A 20,301-nucleotide genomic window follows, 5' to 3' on the forward strand; every position below is an offset into this window, starting at 1 on the left:
TTGGACTGCATTCCACTTTCAGGAGTCCTTTAAAATCCAGTCTTTGGGCAAAAAAACCAGACTCCCCAAAGAGGGCCAGCGTCACGGCTGGCAAACCAACCACACGCCCGACTTCATGTTCTACCTGGTTTGAAATTCTCAATGACTTTTCAACAGAAAGCCCTGCGTTTTCATTTCACGCTGGGCCCACAAATCCTGTCACTCGTCCTCCCGAAAGCTCACAAAAGGAGCGGTCGTGCCACCTCTCTGGTCCTTCCGGGGAGGAGCAAGCAGCTGAGAACAGTGCCACCCCCTGCTTGACGACGAATGTTGTGTGGAGGAGGGGCTGCCTTTGCAGACTGGACCGCCTTAAGAGGCATCCTCGCACATCAAAAGGAAAAGATCGGCTAAAACATTAAAATTCTATTCTAGGATTTGATTTTGTTTTTCCCAGCGTTTTATTTTGATCATCGCCATTCTTCTTACTCTTCCAAGATTCCATCACGTCACTGTACTTTTCAAAATATTCTGCGGTGTCCTAGAATCCACAATCACGGGAGAAGGAGGGGTGGTCATCGCGGCACTCGGTTTGCACGACATGCACGGTTTGTCTCTTTTTCTTGCCTTCTTTGTGGATTGCTTTAAAAGCAAAATGCTGAGACTGCGAGCTTCTTTGGGAAATGTGGAGCGTAGCTATAGAGGTTTAAAATTAGAAAATTACGGCTCGCATCCAGTTCACAGCATAGCTTTGCCAATTCATGGTGAATAATCTTCTCAGTCTTCTACAAAACGCCTCAGACGGGCAGACTCGACATCTGAGGCTTCCATCAGGTATAAAACCCAAGTTCTGATTTGTTTTGTTTATTTTTTACCCATTGCCTGTATTTGCCTTGGACAATTTCGCTTTGTAAAACCTCAAAGAGGAAGGCCCCACTGGGATTCGAACCCAGGATCTCCTGTTTACTAGACAGGCGCTTTAACCAACTAAGCCACGGAGCCCGATGTCCCATCTCTCCCTGACGCATGTTGTTTTATGAAATGTCACACCTTCATCTACTTGGAGCCCAGGATGGGGTCATCGACACCGGGGAAAGCTCCTTCCTCGGGGAGGAATCCTCGAGTAGGATTGTCCTTAACTCGAACACCTATGTACCTTGGGAGCTCCCTGCCTCCCAGCAGACGGGCACAGGAGGCACAGGGCACGCTGTGTACACACTCGCGTGCAAAAGGAACAAAACAGGAGGGACACGGCTCCACGGCGATCCTAGGCTCCGGTGGGCACATGACGCTTCCTGATTAGGACTCAGCGGTGCTGTCTGGGAATCGGTCTCCCGGACCCTTGGCTGCGCCCTCGGGATCAGCCATCCTACTGGTGGGAATTTTCTCCTACTTGCAGCTGAAGAGTCGCCTTAGCCGACCTCCTGCCTGTAGTGTGGCAGGTTCCAGCCCCTCTCTTCATTTTCTTTTTCTTTTCATTTTTCCAAGTCCTCTGTCCCTTTAGTTCAAGCTGCGTTCAACCACCCTGCTCTTTAAAGACCTGCGATCTCGTGAACGTTGTTGGAGTTTATTCTTGTATAGTGGGAGTTGGCAAACTGTGACCCATAGGACAAATCTGGCCAGCTACCTGTTTTTGTCAAGTTTTATTGGAACACGGCCACACGTATTCTTTTCACATCATCTGCGGCCACCTTCCTGCTTACAACAGCAGATTTGAGTAGCTTCGACAGACACTGACTGTATGGTCCACTGGCCCATTGAAGAAGAAGTTGGCCAACCTCTGTAGTAAAAAAAGCCACATTCGCAGACCTCATGCAAATAAGCCCTTGTTTGCCTTGGCTTCCAACTGAGCTGCCGTGGCATCACACCCGCAAGAGTTGTGCTTTTGTGGATGGGACGGGCGGGGCAAGTCCTTAAGAAGCTCAGAGGTTTTTCTGCTGAGATACCGCCTTAACTCCCTTTGGAGTGCCAACGAAAGATTTTACAATCACGCCTGTGGCTTCATCTTGAGGCCACATTTTCTGACAGTGCTCTGGATTTAATTCTTGCCTGAAAGTCATTTCTTTAACTTCGGCATCGCTTTTCATCGCGCAGCCGCTGGGGATGACGAACAGCTTGTCTTTCAAGCCCTCTGAGTTGTGGCTCGTTTGTGTTTGACAGTCCTCCCCTTCACTGAAGCCTGAGCAGCACCTTCGCAGTTCCCCCTGGAAATCTCTCTAGCTAAACTGGTCCGTAGGACTGGTTTTCATGTCATGACACTGCAGGCCCTGGCGTTTCTAAATCCCCTACTGCTTCACGAGGAATCCCTTTTCCTCCAGGTTCAAGTAATATTTTCCGCAGGATCCATTTGTGCCTCCTGTGGCTTACCTGGATCTTTTATGGGGGGGGGGGGATCCAAACCTAAGGTTATGCCTTGGTATGGACCCCACCTGATGCCCCATAAGTTAGGATGTCTCCTCAGGAGAGCTGGTGGGAACCATTTTCAGAGCTTTGTAAGCAGCTTACTCTTTTCCAGTGGCTCCTTTCCCAGCCTCCTGGAGTTTTAACCTCCCCTTGAGCGTGAATCAATATTCCGCCCCGAAGGCACAGCCAGCCCGGGAGCCCTCTCCGTGCGCGGCTTTCTCCTCTCCAGTGTCCTGTGCCCCCTGTATCCTGACTACTTTGGCCTCCTTGAGATGCTGTTTGTGCTCCCAATGCAGGGACCCCGCCTGGCTCTGAATCGCCCTCCGCCCTCGCCCTCCGCCGTCCTGGGGCTAGAAGCTGCCTCTAGGCCCTAAGCTAAAACCTTTGTGAGACTCACCTCTTCCATCCCCCTGCTGCCGGGGATGGGGGCCCTGCACTGACAGCAAATGTCACAATTCCTGTCCGGCCTCCTTGTTGCCCACGAGGGAAGCGCAGCTCCTACAGGCACGCATCCTTCACGGGTGGAGGCGGAAGCCTGCGTCCCTGTCGTCCTACTTGCCCATTTCCTTCTGACCTTGCTGCTGTTCGTGGCTTTTTGCTGCGGTATCATCTATCTATCTGGCCCTTGCTACTTTGGGACAACTTAAATACACTCACCCATCACCCCATTTATCTATTTATATTTCTCTCATGTCCTTTATTTTACACATTCTCCGTTGTAATGGAAGCAAATGCTAGAGTTTTATGTCTTTATCAACTGTGCTTTTGAAGTGGTTTAAAGTTCTTCTCCTCATAGACTTCTGGTAGCTTTATTTTTTACTTTCACATTTGGGAACTAAACTTACTAGCTGATTCTACTGTGTAGCCCGTGTTCAGAACAACAGTAATGGAATGCTCTGGGAACCTTTGTGTCTGTCCATACCTGTAGGATGCTATCTCTGAGCTGTTTTTTTTTGTGGAAGCAGCAGTCGTGTCCAACCCCAGCCTCAGCCCAGTTCTCACCCCAGCGCTGAGATGTCTGGGTTTCCTTCTGGGCTTGTTAACTGCAGGACCCTTGGGCCCGGTCTCCTTTCTAGGAGTTGAACCTTGATCTGGCCAGAGACAGAACCCAGAGCCGGCCAACCGGAGGACTTGAGGGGGCCACTCCTTGTGGGTGAATTTATCAGCCAAAGAGAAAGATCTGAATGTGGATCCGGTCAGTCTGAACATTCAAAACGAGGGTTGGGTCTCATCAACGGAGATTCCGGAAGGGTCATCTCTGCTTGTCCGGTAGGGCAGACATGACCCCCTCACACTGTGGTGCCTCCCTTCGGTTCCCTGAGGGCCGTGTCACACGCTAGGTGTTGGGTAGCGCCCTCCAGATCTCATTTCAGCTCAGGAGACCCCAAATGTCCCATCGGATCCGTACATTCCCCGCGACGACTTGCAGCGCCCTTGACGGAGTGTGGTCTGCAGACGGAGGGCGGTGGTCACCCGAGTGTGCCCGGTGGGGTTGGCATTCTTGGGGCCCCCCCCTATACCGGAGGTGCGGGGTCCCACCCTCCGCTCCTTCGGGGACACACTGGGCTGGCAGTTACAGCCCCTTGCCATTAAAATCGGAGTCACGCATGTGAACTGTGTCCACTAGGGATTTCCAAATCTACCGCCAGGGCGAGCTCGTTTAACCTCACGTCCCTTGGGCCCCAGCCCCGCTGCCCAGACCCGGGTTGGGGAGGGGGGAGGGGGACGGGAGAGGGAGGGGGACGGGAGGTCTGGGTCGGGGGGGGGGGGGGGGGGCACGAGCTCAGGAAAACCGCGGCCTCTCACGTGAGTCCGGATGGCGGCGGCGGGGAGCGGAGGGAGCAGGTGCACCGGGGCAGGGGGAGGACGGGGGCTCTTACTCTCCGTCTCTCCCCCGTTCGTTTTTTCGTTTTTCTTTTCGTACCACACAGAAAGAGCTACTTCTCTGAGGCACAGGCAGTAAGCTCGGGGTGGGGGGGGGGGGAGTGGGCGCTCCCCGAAAGCAGGCGGCGGGCTGCTTCCTCTGCGACGACCCGCCTCACGTCCGATGCAACCCCCAAAATCAGAAACCCGGTGCTTCCTTCCTGCGCGGCGCGAATACCGTGCTTGCAACAAAAAAACAGTTGCCGGGGGCAGAAACCCAGCCACCGGGATGGCCGAGTGGTTAAGGCGTTGGACTTAAGATCCAATGGGCAGGTGCCCGCGTGGGTTCGAACCCCACTCCCGGTAGGGCGAGTTTCTGAAGGCTGGAGGCCCCCCTGGGGCGGCGCCGGCGGCGAACACGGCCCGACCCCGCGCCTGCTTTTCTTCTTGTCCCTCCTACGCTGTCCTCAAGCAGGAGCACCTGCGCGAACCGGACCGATTTTTGCTCGGACCCCCTCCGAGGGCCAGCGTGAGGCCCTCCTCCCCCCCCCCCCCCACGCGCCGCCCCAAGTCCACAGTCTTCCTAAGGAGCTGCTCCTCCTGCGGGCCTTTCCGTTCCAAGGGGGACGGAGGCCTGGGGCCCCGCCGGACGACCACCCTCCAGGTGCACCTCACGCCCCGCTAGGCTGCCCCTGCGGCTGGCTCCGAAACACGGCTGACCCCGCGCCAGCGGAAGGTGGGTGTCTGCAAACGGAAAGACGCTCCCGCAGGGGGGTGTTAGCTTGCCTTCCGGTCGGTGTTGTTGGGCATCTTTTCAAGCGGATGAACCCCCTGGGTCTCCTCTCGTGTGAACTTATTATATCCTGTACTCATTTCTCTCCTTCCCTGTCAGGTCTTCCTCTTTGGGGAAACGGGAGTCCGTCGGGCCTTCTGTCGGTATGTCACAGGTTTATTTGCCTTGGAACTTGGCAGGGATTTTGGAGGCGGACACTTTGGACTGTGTGCCCCACAGTGATCAGCCTTCTGGTTCAATGTCTGACTTGCATGTGCCTTTTCCTGCTACAAGAGCGAGTGACAGAGGAACGCCATTTCTTCTACAATGGTCATGATTTTTTTTCTGTATCTAGATCTCCGAGGTGTCTGATTTTTCCCTGTGTTTTAATATGCGAGATGCAGATCGAACTCTACCTTATTTGCAGAGGATTACCAGTAATCTCAACACCATATTACTGAATGTCCATATTCTCCCCATCCGTTGAAATGCCAGACTACTAAATTCCGTTCTCTAAAATGCATAGGACCAGATGATTGGAAAGACCATGACAACAGCCAGTGTTCTAATTCTGGCTTTTCCGTGGCCTCTCTGAGCCTTGATTTCTTCCTTTGTTAAATGGAGACAACAACCCTTATCTCACGTAAATGCCTGCGGGATTAAGAAGTCTCTTTGCCTCTGGATAGATTAGTCATCTTTCCCCTGAGAAGAAACTCACACACTTCTTTTGTAGCAGTCCTTAGCAGAAACCCTGAAATCAGATTTAACACCAGATAAAATTTGTCCTGATAGCTAAATTGCTTCTATATTGTGAGATCAAACATCGAGATTCCACATTTGAACGTTCTCTGATCCTGGGGCAGCTCAGTGCATCATTTTCATGAGCGGCCTTGAATTTCAAGTGTGAACGTTGAGTTTCACGTTTGCTCCTGGCCATCCCCGGCAGAAGGAAGGAACTTCCTGTGTCTTCACGGTCAGAAATAAGTCGGTTTGAGAAAGACTAACGTTCCATGGAGAGGCAAGACTCCTCCCTACCAAAGGTGGTTTCTGTCATCTTTTTTCTCTCCCGTGAATGAGGTAGAGAGAGGACGGGTGGAAGTGGAAGATTTATTTTTTTCTCAAATGAGATTCCAGATGGCAAAGATTTTACCCCAACTGAAATCTGCTAAAGAGAAAACACAGCAGTCTCTCAGTGGTCGGTTAGCGATGTCGTGCAGACTGGTGCCCAATGACACCGACTCCAGGTTCCGTCACCGCACAAGTTCTCTTATGTCACATCTCCCCACCAGAGAGTCAACTCATCTAAAATTACCATCCCAAACCCATCTCTGCCACCAGGAAGATCTGAGCCTGTTGTGTCAGGCACTTGACTGTATTAACTTCCTCCCGATCATCAGTGATGCTGGCGACTTCCACGCAGCCCCAACCTCTCCTGTTGTTCCTCGAGGCAGGTAGAGTTCCGTGATGGCCTCCAAGTTGCCCTCCCACGGTGTATAAGCCCTGTACAATCCTTTACAGATGCTAGTCTTTCATCTAATACATAATTAATAGCTACCAATTCATCCCTTAAACTAGTTTATATACATAGTTTATAAATATATATATAGACCATAAATGGCACATATATGGTACATATATATGTGGTATATATATATATATATATATATGGTGTATATGTATATATTTTACAACATGCATCTTGATATTGGGAATGCAACACTGAGGGAAAAACAAACTAAGTTTCTTTCCTCCCACCCAGGCTTTCTGGGTAAAGGAAGAGACACACAGGTGGCTTTTATTTTCAACAGGAAACTGATTCGAGGAGGAAACTGCGGCTTTCTGGATTGGTTTTGTCTTTGGACAGAAATCGTCAAGCCAGCCACACTCCTACCACCTCACCCTGGGCCATCCTCTCTTTACTGCTTGTGCCAGCCTTCTCCAGAGAAACAGAATGAGTAGGGTGGAATATATAGGTTGGCTCCTGTGAATATAGAGGCTGAGAAGTCATCAGATCTGCAGGCAGCAACTGGGAGGCCCAGGAGAGCCAATGGTGTGGTTCCGGTCCAAAGACCAGCAGGCTTGGGATTCAGGAAGAGCCAATGTTTCAGACCGAGTCCGAGGGCAGGAAGAAATGGCTGTCCCGGCTCAAAGTCCGTCTGGCAAGAGGAGTTCCATCTTCTTCAGGGGAGGGAGGCCCATTTTTTCTACTCAGACCTTCAACTGATTGAAGGAGGCCCACCCACATTAGGGGGGGCAAGGTGGTTTACTGTCTACTGATTTAAATGTTAAACTCACCCCAAAACACCCTCATGGAAACATCCAGAATATGTGACCAAGTATCTGGGAACCCCATGGCCCAGTCAAGTTGACCCATAAAATTAACCATCACACCAGTTCAGTGTATGCAAAACCATGATTAAAAAACAAGGAAGGACAATTTTCACTAATCTCAGCACAGTAAGAATTTAAGAAACAATTCAGTATATATAGTTTTTGCATGAGTAATATATTCACTTGGCTGAAAAATGAGAGAGTATTAGAAGGTTCCTGAAGTCTGTGGTCCCTCCTTCCCCATCTCTGAGGGTCTCACCAACACCTTTACCTCAGTTTCTTATACAACCTTCCTTTTCTTAATGATACTTGCAAATATGAACGTAGTCTTATCTTACCTAACTTTTTACATAAAAGAGAAAATATTTGCCCACTGTTCTACAGCTCCAATTTTCAGGTAATGGAAAAATGAGATCTCGATTTCATCAGTACTTGGCTTACCAATAACACTTCCGTTTTGCACATGGCCCAAGTGTGGCTTATTTTCAGATGAGTTTATCCAACCAGGAAAGAGTTGGATCTGAAAATTTCTTTCCCACTGTACCTCTAGAGAAGGGAATGAAAGCAAAGTGTAGGAGCTAGAAGGGAGGAGGAGAACTAGAGGGGACTAGAAGGGAGGAGGAGAAAATGAGATCCCTATTACTTTTTTTTTTGCTCTTAGGGACAAAATACTTTTTGTCTGATGCAATATAGTGTTCAAAGATACCTGAAGTAGGGGTTTCGAAGCAGCTAGTGATCCAGGGAAATTATATATTCATCCAAGAAATATTTATTAACCTTCACTCTTCAGAATGTAATAGTTATTATTTTTTAGCAAAGATGCTTAAGAAATAGCATTAAGTTAAAAAATGGATAATCCTTTTAAAAAATGGAGGTATGTATACGTATGTATATAATGTCCAGCAGTATCTATACTATAAAATGTGCTTAAGTGTTTACTTAATGTGGGAATATATATATGTATATTTTTGTAGCCATATTTTTTATGTGTTTTGGCAACAATCCTCCGTAATACTTGTATAATTAAAAAGGAGAAAAGTAAATGCAGAAATAGTGAAAAAACAACAACAACAACCAATCCTTTGGATCTTTATACGTGGAGAAAGGATGAAATACTTAAAAAAAATAAAACTTTATGAAGAATCTTTCATCCTGACAGCGTAAGGTGGACGCTCGGGGTTCCTTACCCAGGATGGGAGTCGTCTGACCTACAGTCTGTATCAGGGTTAGTGACGAGGAAGGTTGAAACGATAGAAACTTAGAACAGTGAACACTCTTGTTGGTTATCAGGATTCCAGTATGAATTCAGTTCTCTAGATCAGGGGATTCCTACAAAGGTGGTCACTCCCTGATCAAAAGATAAATGTGCTTTTAAAAGACCATGGAGTAGACTAGTTCGGAAGGAAGACTTCGGAGCAGATTCCCCAGATCTAGAGAAGCCTACCCCTTACTGAGACCCTGAGAAGAGAAGGGTTCACGGACACGTGGACACCGCAGCAGAGCGATCTTGTCTCCCAGTTCTGCCTCTGCCACGTACCCCCCCAGCCACAGTGTCTCACGGTTCCAGTGGAGATAACCCCTACGTCACCGAGTTGTGAGGACACACACACACACACACACACACACTGCGTGTAGCACAGCAAGTAGGGAGTGCTCAGTAATCACTAGTTCCTGTGCCCCATAAAAGAAAACCATTCCCTTCCTTGATAAGCTGTCCTGATGAAAATGTTCCTGATTAATTTCTGTAGCTTTTAAAACATTCTAGACGTTCACTTCTCACTTCTCTAACACTGTCATCTCATCCACACTTTTACAGGCCGAACACCTGAGTCAGGTGTTCCCAACACATCACCCTGGGCCTGGCCGCGAGCCTCCGGCCTGGCGATCTGACTCCAGTCTCCAGGACCCTCTGCGGTCCCACAGCAGCGGTGTCGTGAGTAGCGCCAAACGGTCACTGCCCTTCCACCAGAGTGAGGAAGACGGCTCCGCCAGCCGCAGACGCTGTGCCCGCCAGCAGCATTTGCCGAAACGACTCTGTGGGGAAAAATGATCAGTCACAACGCTCCCAGAGGGAGGAAGATCTTTATTAAAACTTCAACTTCACAGATGGAGGAAGAGCTTTGTTAAAGACAATGAAATACTGTTACGAAACAGCCCAGTAAGTGCACATTTGTAGAGAAAATGGAGGAGAGGCATCTGTGTAATTTAGGAACCAAAATACAAGACTGCCTCTCTGCTTCTTCACACACGATTCTACCCCTTCACTTCCTCCACCACGAAACACACCTCTGATCCAGGGCTCTACAAAGACACCTGAACAGAACAAGGGGGAGAGTCGGGGACACTGCCTTTGGGTTGGGTGGCTGAGAAATCGCCAGCTGCGGGTAGGGAGCCCTCTTCGTTCAGTTCGCTCTCTCTGCTTGGTTTTCGGCTCAGTTTTGGGTCTTCTGATGAGACGGTGTCCATGTGGCTTGGTTGAGATTTTAAAACTCCAACAGCTCCCAAACCCTGGGAACTGTGAAGGCAGAGGGCTCCTGAGAAAACAACTATACTGATGACTCTGGTGGAGACAGTCTCTAATTTTCAAGGAGTGGAACAGGCCCAGAGACTAAGGTGTGGTTTTGTGATCACCCCGTAACACAAGGTCCAAGCTGACAGCGTCCAGCTGTGTGACTGGGACAGAGACACAGGGCCCTGCACCCAGAGGGGCCTCCTGCTCGGTCTCCTGCTCTGCCGTCGCTATCTTGAAATGGTTGATGACCTTCGGCCAAGAGACCCCACAGCTGCATTTTGCACCGGGCCTCACAAAGTATGTAGCTGGTCCTACGTGGTATGTTCTACACTCTGCTGTCAAGAAAAGGAAGTAATTCTTCCCCGGATTCTGCATTCTACCCCTTGTCCAAAGGGCGTTTGGTGCAGAGAGTGCTTCTTGATCCCACTTCTGGGGTTTATACTGCAAAACCGAACTGCAGGAAGAAATCAAGCAAGAACAAAATTTTTAACATACATCCCGAAATCATGGGCAAGCACCATAAGGGACACTAATGCTCAGAACCAAAGAGGAAAAGGAGAAAGTAAGGAAAGTGACTACTGACGGAACTTGAGACTAAGGAAAAGGAAGACCAAAGAAACAAGCTTTATCCACTTCCCGGGAGGCTGACTGACCTTCCTCAATCAGAACCCGATGACCACTCCCCAGACAGGAGAAAGATGGCCGAGCTGGACAGGTGTATGAAGTAAGGACACTTTTGGTGATTTCTGGCGGGTCAGGTCCCCGAGCCACTTCCAAAGTTTGCAGATAGTGCGTAGATACCGAGAGGAACACAAGAGCCCGCGCCAACCCAAGATGGCGGATAGATAGACCTTCACGGCTCCACTGCAGAAACATGATCCGTGAGCCAAACCGTCCTCCATACTGCGAGACCACTGTTTTCTCCTAGATTTTTCTTTTCCTTGGCACTCTCCTCAACGTTTTTTGTTTTTTTTTTTTTTTTACGTTTATTTATTTTTGAGACAGAGAGAGACAGAGCATGAACGGGGGAGGGGCAGAGAGAGAGGGAGACACAGAATCGGAAGCAGGCTCCAGGCCATCAGCCCAGAGCCCGACGCGGGGCTCGAACTCACGGACCGTGAGATCGTGACCTGAGCTGAAGTCGGTCGCTTAACCGACTGAGCCACCCAGGCTCCCCTCCTCAACGTTTTTTTAAAAAGCTCATCAAGCTAAAATCTTCCCTCTAACCCAAGGGCAAGATGTTCGGAGTTCGCTCCAGCCTGTCCTTATCCCTGACGGTGAAGATAAATGCATAGGAAACACCGTTTCTGGGCCTCAGGGAATAACCAGCAACAGAAAGTTCAAGCAGAACGAGCGAGCCGAGAAGGGCGCTGACCATGAAAATCCCACCCGGTGTTAAGGAGGCTAGAACCAGGGACGAATGGCAGAGTCTGAGAAGCCCTCCCTCTCTAGGACCCACTCCCCGGCTGTCCAGGCCCCAGGTGAGGGGAGCCAGTGAATGCGGGTGGGTGTCGGGCGCGGGCAGGAGCGGCTGGGGAGGAGGGGACTTGAGGCTGCAGGTCGAACCTCGTCTCACCTGGCTTGTGCCGGGCGCCCAGACTTCGAAGAGCGTGCTGACAAGGCTCTATTTCCAGGCAGCTCTATTTCCACCCAGGACACCAGGAAAGACCACCACACCAAGGAGGTGGCCAGGAAATGACAGCTGAGGACCCTGTCTCTGCTCGGTGTCTTCATGCTAAACCACCGCTGGAAAGGCATCACCTAAGAAAGGGAAGGGGCAGGGGGGAGTTTCCCCAGACTCTCCAGATCAACTCCTTACCCTTCAAAAACAATTCCTAATGATCCCTCATTCCTAAAACTTTCTTGAATCTCCCATCCTGGCCCACAGTTTAATTCCTTATTTAACAACTACCGTATGCCCATGTCATGCCCGACATTCTGTAATACTGCCTTCTAACACCGCTCCCGGGTCGGCTGTCATCCCCACCAATCCAGACCGCAGACTAACAGCCTCTCCCCCCATAACTTTATCAGGTCCTTCTGCTTAGAAGCCTCCTAAAATCTCCCCAGCACATGTGATGTAATCCTTTGAGTAGCATCCAAGCCCCTCCTTAATCTAGCTTCACCCTATCTCTCCAGCTTTATTTCTGTCTACTTCCTCCAAAAATTCAGCCTCTCTGCCAAAAAAAGTTCACCATACTGTTTCCTAAATCCTGTATAGGCAAGAGTTCCGGTATGGGCTCCATTGAAACCTTCTGTCCCATTGCCCACTAAGTACCATCCACGTATCTCATTCCCTTAGTAAGCGGATATGTCTTGACTACCCCCTGCGGTGCCTACACTGTTCCAGATGCTTGGTGTTGGTCTGCAAACAGATATGGTTACCATAGGGAGATCTCCCAAGAGTGGCGCAGCCCCTGGGCTCTGCTCGTCCCCATCTACCTGGTCCCCCTGCTTCTCTTCCCTCATCAGCCAGTGTGAATCTATCCTTCAAGGCCCAAGCTTCGGTTGGAAGCTTACCCAACCCCCATGTCCAAACTGTGTGCAGCCTGTGTGAATACATATGACAATGAAGTCGTGTATCACTTCCAGCAAGGAGGCCAGCATGCGGCTGGAGTGGAGACAGAGAGGACATCACCAAGGTGATGAGGGCCAGACTGGAGGATCCAGCAGTAACATTAAAGAATTTGGTTTTTATTCCGAGAAGCCATTGCAGCAGAGAAATAAGGTCGGACTCACATTTCTATGGATTCACTCAGTTGCTGTTTTATGATTAGACTACTGGGCAAGGTTTAAGCAAGGGACGCAGGGAGCTACTGCGATAGGGACACCGTATGACATCATGGTGGTCTGGAGCATGTGCTTATTGAGGAGGGCGCTGCCAGTCTCCCACTGGGTTTACTTGGCAGGTAGAGCCACTGGGCTTAGTGATGGATTAGACATGTGAGTCAGGAATGAGCTCAAGGTTTTGGATTCAGATCTGTAAGGACCACGTTGCTTTTTGCTGATATGGGTGAGATCAAGTTGCAGGCACAAGGGGGTGACAAGCACTTTGATTTCGGACATGTTCCATCAGACATACCTTTTTGACGTCCAAGGATGTTAGGTGATGGTATATACTCGCATGGGGATTAAGAAGGAGGTCCAGGGTAGAGACACAGGGATTTAAATCTGAGAAATGTCAGGAGACGTGGGAATTTTTTTTTTTTATAATTTTTTTTTTAACGTTTATTTATTTTTGAGACAGAGAGAGAGACAGAGCATGAACGGGGGAGGGTCAGAGAGAGGGAGACACAGAATCCGAAACAGGCTCCAGGCTCTGAGCTGTCAGCACAGAGCCCGATGCGGGGCTCGAACTCACCGACTGTGAAATCATGACCTGAGCCGAAGTCGGCCGCTTAACCGACTGAGCCACCCAGGGGCCCCAAGAGACATGGGAATTAAAACCATCGCGAGTAAGTGAGTTTCAGTGTGGCCCAAGGAGAGAAACGATCCTAGGACTGAGCTCCTAGGCTCCTAGGAATGATCCTAGGCTTTCCAGGATTTAGAGACCCAGGGACAGAAGTACCCAACGAAGATGACTGGGAAGAAGTAGCCAGTGAAATAGGAAGAGACCAAATGTGAGAGGTGTCCCTGAAGCCATAAGAAAATGTTTCAAGAAGGAGGAAATGTCTGTGCCAAATGTCATCGATAAGACAAGTAAGGTGAGGAATGAAAATGGATCCTCAATTCATCAATGAAAAGGTCATTGCGACCTTGACAGACACTGTTTGAATGGAACGACAGAGCTCATCAGAAAGACGGGTGGAAGAGGAGGCCCCCTGGAAGAACGGACAGAGGACGGACGGACACAGTAACAATAGACAAGTCTTTGAAGAGCTTGTGGGATCAAAAGGTCTTTTGTTTTTAACACGCAGAAGAGAGACCCTGGTAACCTGAGGGAGACGGCAATATTCCCGAGGCTAGCCCCAGATGAGAGGATGAGCAAATTACCCACGGTAACTAGGAAGAAAGGCAGAACACACACCCGTGAGGTCATAGATGAGGTCATGAGACTGTGTGGAAAACGTCTTCTATTTTCTCAGAGGAAGAGACGGCAAGGTCCTGGCCGAGGTGAGCACGGGGCAGGAGGTTCTGGAGACGGTGACAGGTGAGAAGTTACCTAGAAGAGAGGGCTGGGGAATGGTGTGGGTCACGGGGCAGCACGAAGGGCTCACTCAAGGTTTATGGTCATGAGTTTACAGCTAGACAAGTCAGCCTGCTTTTTTCCAGTTTCATTCACTGTATGGGTGTAGGCAGTGAATAAACAGAAATGCAGATTTTTGATGGGTTGGCATTGCATACGAGTATTGATGAGGCAGGTGGGTTGAGGGGGTGTGCAAGAGGGTGGCTCTAATAGCGTCGGGTAAGGAGGCAGCAAGACACTGTGGACGGACAGATCGGCTCTGGAGGTCACAACGAACCTTTCTGACTTTGTGCGTCCATTGTTTGTTTTGGAGTTTTTAAAATTTATTTAAATATGAGTAAACACACATTTGGTACTTTCTACCTTTTACTTGTAAGTAGCAAAGGCAAGTAGTGGGTTACAAAACGTGCAAACTATACACACGCGCACGTACAGTCTACACGCAAGACAGATTTATGGCCCTGAGCCGAGGCTCAAGTTGGAAAGCCCTGGTCTGAGCCTGGGCCGTATGAGGGGCTGCGAGGAAGGGGCGGAGACAAGATCACGGGATGAGCGACCAGAGAGCTGGGAGGCCAGGAGTACTGGGAACGGCCTTCCCGGGTACTAACCTCACCAAGAATCACGCCAGGGGTCGTATCAGAGTGAGAGTACTCCAAGGGCTTACATTTTCAAAAAACGGGAGGACTTATCCCAACAGGCTGTAGATGACAGCAAAAATAAGGAGAAGGTGTGGCCAAGTCCTGGGGAAAAGCTTCCAGGCTAGAAGTTTTTACGGAGGGGGAGAGAACAGTCTGGAAGAGGTGAGGAGGAGCAAGGGGCTAACACACTGGGGAGGAGCCAGCAGGGGGAGCGGGGTCACCAGGAGAGAACCCGGCTCTGGTGAGGAAGTGGACAGAAGGACCAGTCGGAGACTGAGAACACAGGCCACTGTGCCTGCTCATTGGTGGCCCACGGGGTGACATCATAAAGTGGGGAAATCCTTACGGACCCAGCATTTCGATCTAACCTGCCTCTGCCAGCACAGTGCATGATCTCATGTTCTCTTCCTCTGGCACTTGCTCAACACAAAGCCATCCTTTGTCAGTGTCCCTTTTTCTGCTCTGGAAGGAGGAGGAGACCCCACGCTTGTGAACAAGTCCAGACGCGACTGAGAGCGACGTCAGGGTCACTGAGTAAGTGGCGAGCAGCTGACAGATTCGGGGCTGGGGGCAGGGGAAGTGTCACAACGCCGGAGTGCGGGGAAGACTTCTGGACCCCTCCCCCCCCCACCACCCTTCCTGGCTTCTCTGTCCCCACTAAGCAACTGAGATCCAGGCCTCCAAAATACGAGGCCAAGGCAATGATGGAGTCTCTTAAGTGCCCACCTCCCCGCATTAGCACTTTTGTGTCAGTGTTGTTTGACATGCAGTCCTTCGCTCAGGGGCCTTTGCCGTCCTTCCTCCTCCTCCGTCCGCTGACTCCACTTTATGTTGCTTCATGGCTCTTTTCCAGCGGAAAGGTTACTTTTTGTTTCCTCCCACTGGCCCGTAAGGTCACCGGGCGCAGGGACCTCGTCTGGGTCCCCCTCGCCTAGAACAGTCTGGCACGCAGTCACCTGTAATACCGGGTGAATGAACGAGCCCGTCACAGAATGACTGCACCAGCGCTCAGAAATGATAAATCACAAGTGGGATCGCCAAAACTGGACCCGTCGAGAGGCAGAGCTGCTTTGCGAGGAACTAGCTGAGCTTCCGGGACGGCCACAGCACCAGCAGGGGGCGGTCCCTGGAGCTAGGTGGCCAGCGGGGATAAAAGTCCACCACGAGCACCTGGGCCGCACTCCAGGAGCTGGCTGACTTGGTCAAGGTACACGAAGGAAGATGGTATTTCTGGAGCGAGAAACCCTGGATCTCCTTCTCCCCACACACCCACCAACTAGCAACAATGCAAGGACAACCCCCCCACCACCCCGACTTTTTCTTTTGAGACAGAGAGCACGAGTGAGTGGAGGAGGGCAGAGGGACAGAGAGCATCTCACGCAGGCCCCATGCTCAGTGCACAGACCTACGCGGGGCTCGTCCACCATCCCTGGCTGGGATCATGACCTAAGCCAAAATCAAGAGTTGGACAGTCAACTGACTGAGTCCCCCCCCCCCCACCCCCACCAAATTCCCTTTTTAAGAAATCAAAAACTAAAAGGTTTCTTCATCCTCGGGGATCACAGAACTCGACTCACCAAAACTAGTAGATTTGGGACACACTCTTGCTGGGTTTGCAAGGATATTCATCACCTTCAACATACCAGAGTCAGTGAATACCTGATACAACACATTAACCGAACAAAGGACTAATTAAGAGGTGCAGAAAAGCATCTGACAAGACTCAACAACCTCTCATGATAAAACCTCTCAACAAACTAGGTTTAGAAGGATATGCCTAAACGTAATAAAGATCAAATATGAGCCCACAGCTAACATCATTGTCAAAGGTGAATAAATGAAAGATTCCCTCTAAGATCAGGAACAGGGCAAGGATGGCCACTCTTGCCACCTCTGTTCATCACAGTACCGAAGCCCCAGTCAGAGCCATTAGGCAAGAAAGAGAAAGAAAAGGCATACGAATCAGAAATGAAGAAGTAAAATGATCCCTGTTTACAGCAGACATGATCTAATATGGAGAAAAATTTTAAAGACTCTTTTTTTTTTTTTTTTAATTTTTTTTTTTTCAATGTTTTTTATTTATTTTTGGGACAGAGAGAGACAGAGCATGAACGGGGGAGGGGCAGAGAGAGAGGGAGACACAGAATCGGAAACAGGCTCCAGGCTCCGAGCCATCAGCCCAGAGCCTGACGCGGGGCTCGAACTCACGGACCGCGAGATCGTGACCTGGCTGAAGTCGGACGCTTAACCGACTGCGCCACCCAGGCGCCCCTAAAGACTCCATTTTAAAAAGTGTTAGAATAGGGGCCCCTGGGTGGCTCAGTCAGTTAAGTGTCCGACGTCGGCTCAGGTCACGATCTCATGGTCTGTGGGTTTGAGCCCCACATCAGGCTCTGGGCTGACAGCTCGGAGCCTGGAGCCTGCTTCGGATTCTGCGTCTCCCTCCCTCCCTCTCTCGGCCCCCCCCCCACCTGTGCTCTCTCTCTCAAAAATGAATAAACATTAAAAAACCTTTAAACTGTTAGAACAGATGAATTCAATAAAATTACAGGATATGATATCAGCCCACAAAACTCATGTGTGCTACTAGACACAAATAACAAACTCTACAAAAAGGAAATTAGGTAAACAATCCCGCTTATTACAAAAAAGAATACTCAGGAAAAAACTTAACTGAGGAGATAAAACACCTGTACACTGAAAACTACAAAACAAAGATGAAACAAAGAACTTACAAACAGACTTCCTATTGGGTGGAAACCTTAATATTGTTCCAATGGCCACACTTCCTAAGAGATCTACAGACTCGATGTAATCCCTATCAAAATCCCAAAGGCATTTTTCACAGAAACTGAAAAAACAATTCTATAATTCATACAGAAGCACAAAGGACCCTAAAGAGTCAGACCGATCTTGAGAAGAACAAAGCCAGAGGCATCACACTTCCTGGTTTCAAAAATACTACAGAGATACAGTCATCAAGAGTACAGTAATGGCATAAAAACAGACATATAGACCAAAGAACAGAGTGGAGAATCCAGGAATAAAGCCATGCATCTACGGTCCGCCGATCTTCAACAAGAATACAAGATGGAGAAAGGATAGTCTCTTCGACAAATGGTGATGGAAAACTGAATATTCACACGCAAAAGAATGAAACTGGACCCTTATCTTACACCACATATAAAAAACAAACAACATACAGTAAAAACTTATATGTAAGGCCTGAGATTTTAAAACTGCTACAAAAAAAACACAGGAGAAAGCTTCATGACATTGGTTTTGGCAAGGATTTCATCGATAAGGCACCAAAGGCTCAGGCAACAAAAGCCAAAGCTGACAAGTGGGACTACATCAACTTAAGATGCCCTGCACAGCAAAGGAAACAACCAACACAGCAAAAAGACAACCTGCAGAATGGGAGAAAATATTTGCAAACCATGTATCTGATAAGGGGTAATTCTCTAAATACGTAAGGAACTGCTACAGCTCAATAGCAATAAATAAAACAAAAAACTAGTAGTCCAATTAAAAAACGGGCTAAAGACTTGAAAAGACATTTCTCCAAAGAAGATATATAAATGGCCCACAAGTATATGAAAAGATGCTCAATGGCATTAATCATCAGGGGAATGCAAATCGAAACCCCCCCCACACACACAACCACAATGAGATGCTACCTCATACCTGTGAGGATGGCTATCATCAAAAAAACAAGACCAAAAAAAAGGACAACGGTGCTGGTGAAGATGTGGGGAAAACAGAACACCCGCACCCTGTTGGTAGGAAGGAAATGATGCAGCTGCTATGAAAACAGGAAGGCGTCTTCTCAAAATATTAGAAGCGGAACTATCACGCGGTAGCCACCCCACTTCTGGGATTTCTCCGAAAGAGACGAAATCAGGGTCTGGAAGAGAGATTAGCACTCCCGTGGCCACTGCAACAATGATCAGAGTAGCCCAGGTGTGAACACCACCTAGACTTTCAAGCAGTTAAAGAAAACCTGGTCTCTGCAGACAACGCGAGGTCATCCAGCCCTAAAACAGTGGCACTGCGCACTATTCCACCACACGGATGAACCCTGAGGATAGCATGCCAAGTGAAATAAGCCACTTGAGGACAAATACTGCATGATTCCGCGATTTGAGGAATATAGTCTAGTCAAATTCACAGAATCAGAGTAGGACGGGGGTTGCCGGGGGCCATACGGAGTTACCACAGACACGGTTCCAGTCAAGGAACATATCTAGCTCCGGAAACGTGCTGCGCAACACAGACCTCCGGCCAACGACCATCTATTGTACGTTTAAGAGGGCAGGGTTCACGTTAAGTGTTCTTTCTACAATAAAAAAAGGGAAATGAATCCGTGTAGTGACGGATGAGAGAAAAGCAAGTTCGTACAGACACAGGAGAAACTACAGGAGGCTGTGGGGCCAGCAAAGAATGAGACGGGCCGAGCACCTGTGATTCTCAACTCACTTCCCCTCGTGCGGAGTCCACAGAAACCCTCTTCGGAGGTGAGGCCAGAAGTCCTAAGTGACGTGAAGGTTTCTCCCTCAGAACTCAAGAATTGGCCGGTGACTGCTGCTACCGGGCCAAGAGGTCTGCAGAATTTAGGACGTATTCAGACCATGTGAATATTTACCTGAAATACGTGAAGGCTGAAGATGCCCCCGAGATACTCAAATGAGACCAATCACCTCTCAGCAGTGTACTGACGCCGCGAGTACAATTCGCGATTTGCAGGCTGGCTCCGTGTTGTTCTTTGCAGAAACGCGTACTTCCCAAGCGAGAGACTTCAAACCCGAAGGGATCCATCCGTTTAAACTCTGTAGAACAACAGCGATGATTCCGAGAGCTCTCTCTCAGCTCCCGGAGTTTTCGAACCCGGACACACGTGCCCCCCTGGGAACACGTGGCCACAGACGCTGTAAAGGACCCAGCTTGTGACCGTGGATTCCCACGAGACTCGTGACCGATCTGCCCGCAACCTGCTGCTTTCCCACCTTCCCTTTCGTCGCAGCCCTCTCCACCCAGCCGTCCCGAGTCACGCCCTTCACACCGACCCAAGAGGCACAGCCTCCTCAAGACGTCTCGTGAGAGGACCCTGAAATGACGGCGTCAGTGAGCAAGTGAGCCTTCCGTGACTTGTAACAAAATGGTTTCTGCCCTATTTGCTTTGCACAGAAGTGAGGAGGGTCTAACCCAGCTGTCAGAATCAGAGTAACAATCTTATGACGCATAATGTGATGTGGGCATGTAACACAGGTGTCAGAAAAATTAGAATAGCATTCCCACTTCAAAATCCTTGAATTCCTACCCACTGATTCACGTAAACTGATATAGTCTCTCATCTACAGTAATGAAAAGAGACATAAAACTGATACTGAACTTGTCCCATTCTTGCAATGAGGAATATTCATCCACAGATACGTGCATTAATTAGAATATCTTAGCCACATCCATCTCATTAAGAGTGAATTTGCAACTCAATTTTACTTTATTAACCTATCAAATAAGTTAATAATCAAATATATCCACAATGACTTGATTTTACACTAATAAAAATTATAACTTAATGCTGAGAGCAAATGAACTCTTAAAGTTATTATGGTCAATG

At 49.2% G+C, this 20,301-nt stretch overlaps 1 protein-coding gene and 2 non-coding genes across 3 annotated transcripts in view; 1 reads left to right on the forward strand and 2 right to left on the reverse strand.

Moving 5' to 3' along the window:
• LOC125939373 (uncharacterized) overlaps positions 1-20,301 on the reverse strand; it is a 561,003-nt gene that overhangs the window by 121,391 nt on the left and 419,311 nt on the right. The window lies entirely within an intron of this gene.
• On the reverse strand, positions 905-978 carry TRNAT-AGU (transfer RNA threonine (anticodon AGU)). Its single transcript has one exon. It is a non-coding gene; the product is annotated as a tRNA-Thr (tRNA).
• TRNAL-UAA (transfer RNA leucine (anticodon UAA)) lies at positions 4,526-4,608 on the forward strand. The gene has a single exon. It is a non-coding gene; the product is annotated as a tRNA-Leu (tRNA).

Source organism: Panthera uncia (assembly GCF_023721935.1).
Source record: "Panthera uncia isolate 11264 chromosome B2 unlocalized genomic scaffold, Puncia_PCG_1.0 HiC_scaffold_25, whole genome shotgun sequence".
NCBI classification, from domain to species: Eukaryota; Metazoa; Chordata; class Mammalia; order Carnivora; family Felidae; genus Panthera; species Panthera uncia.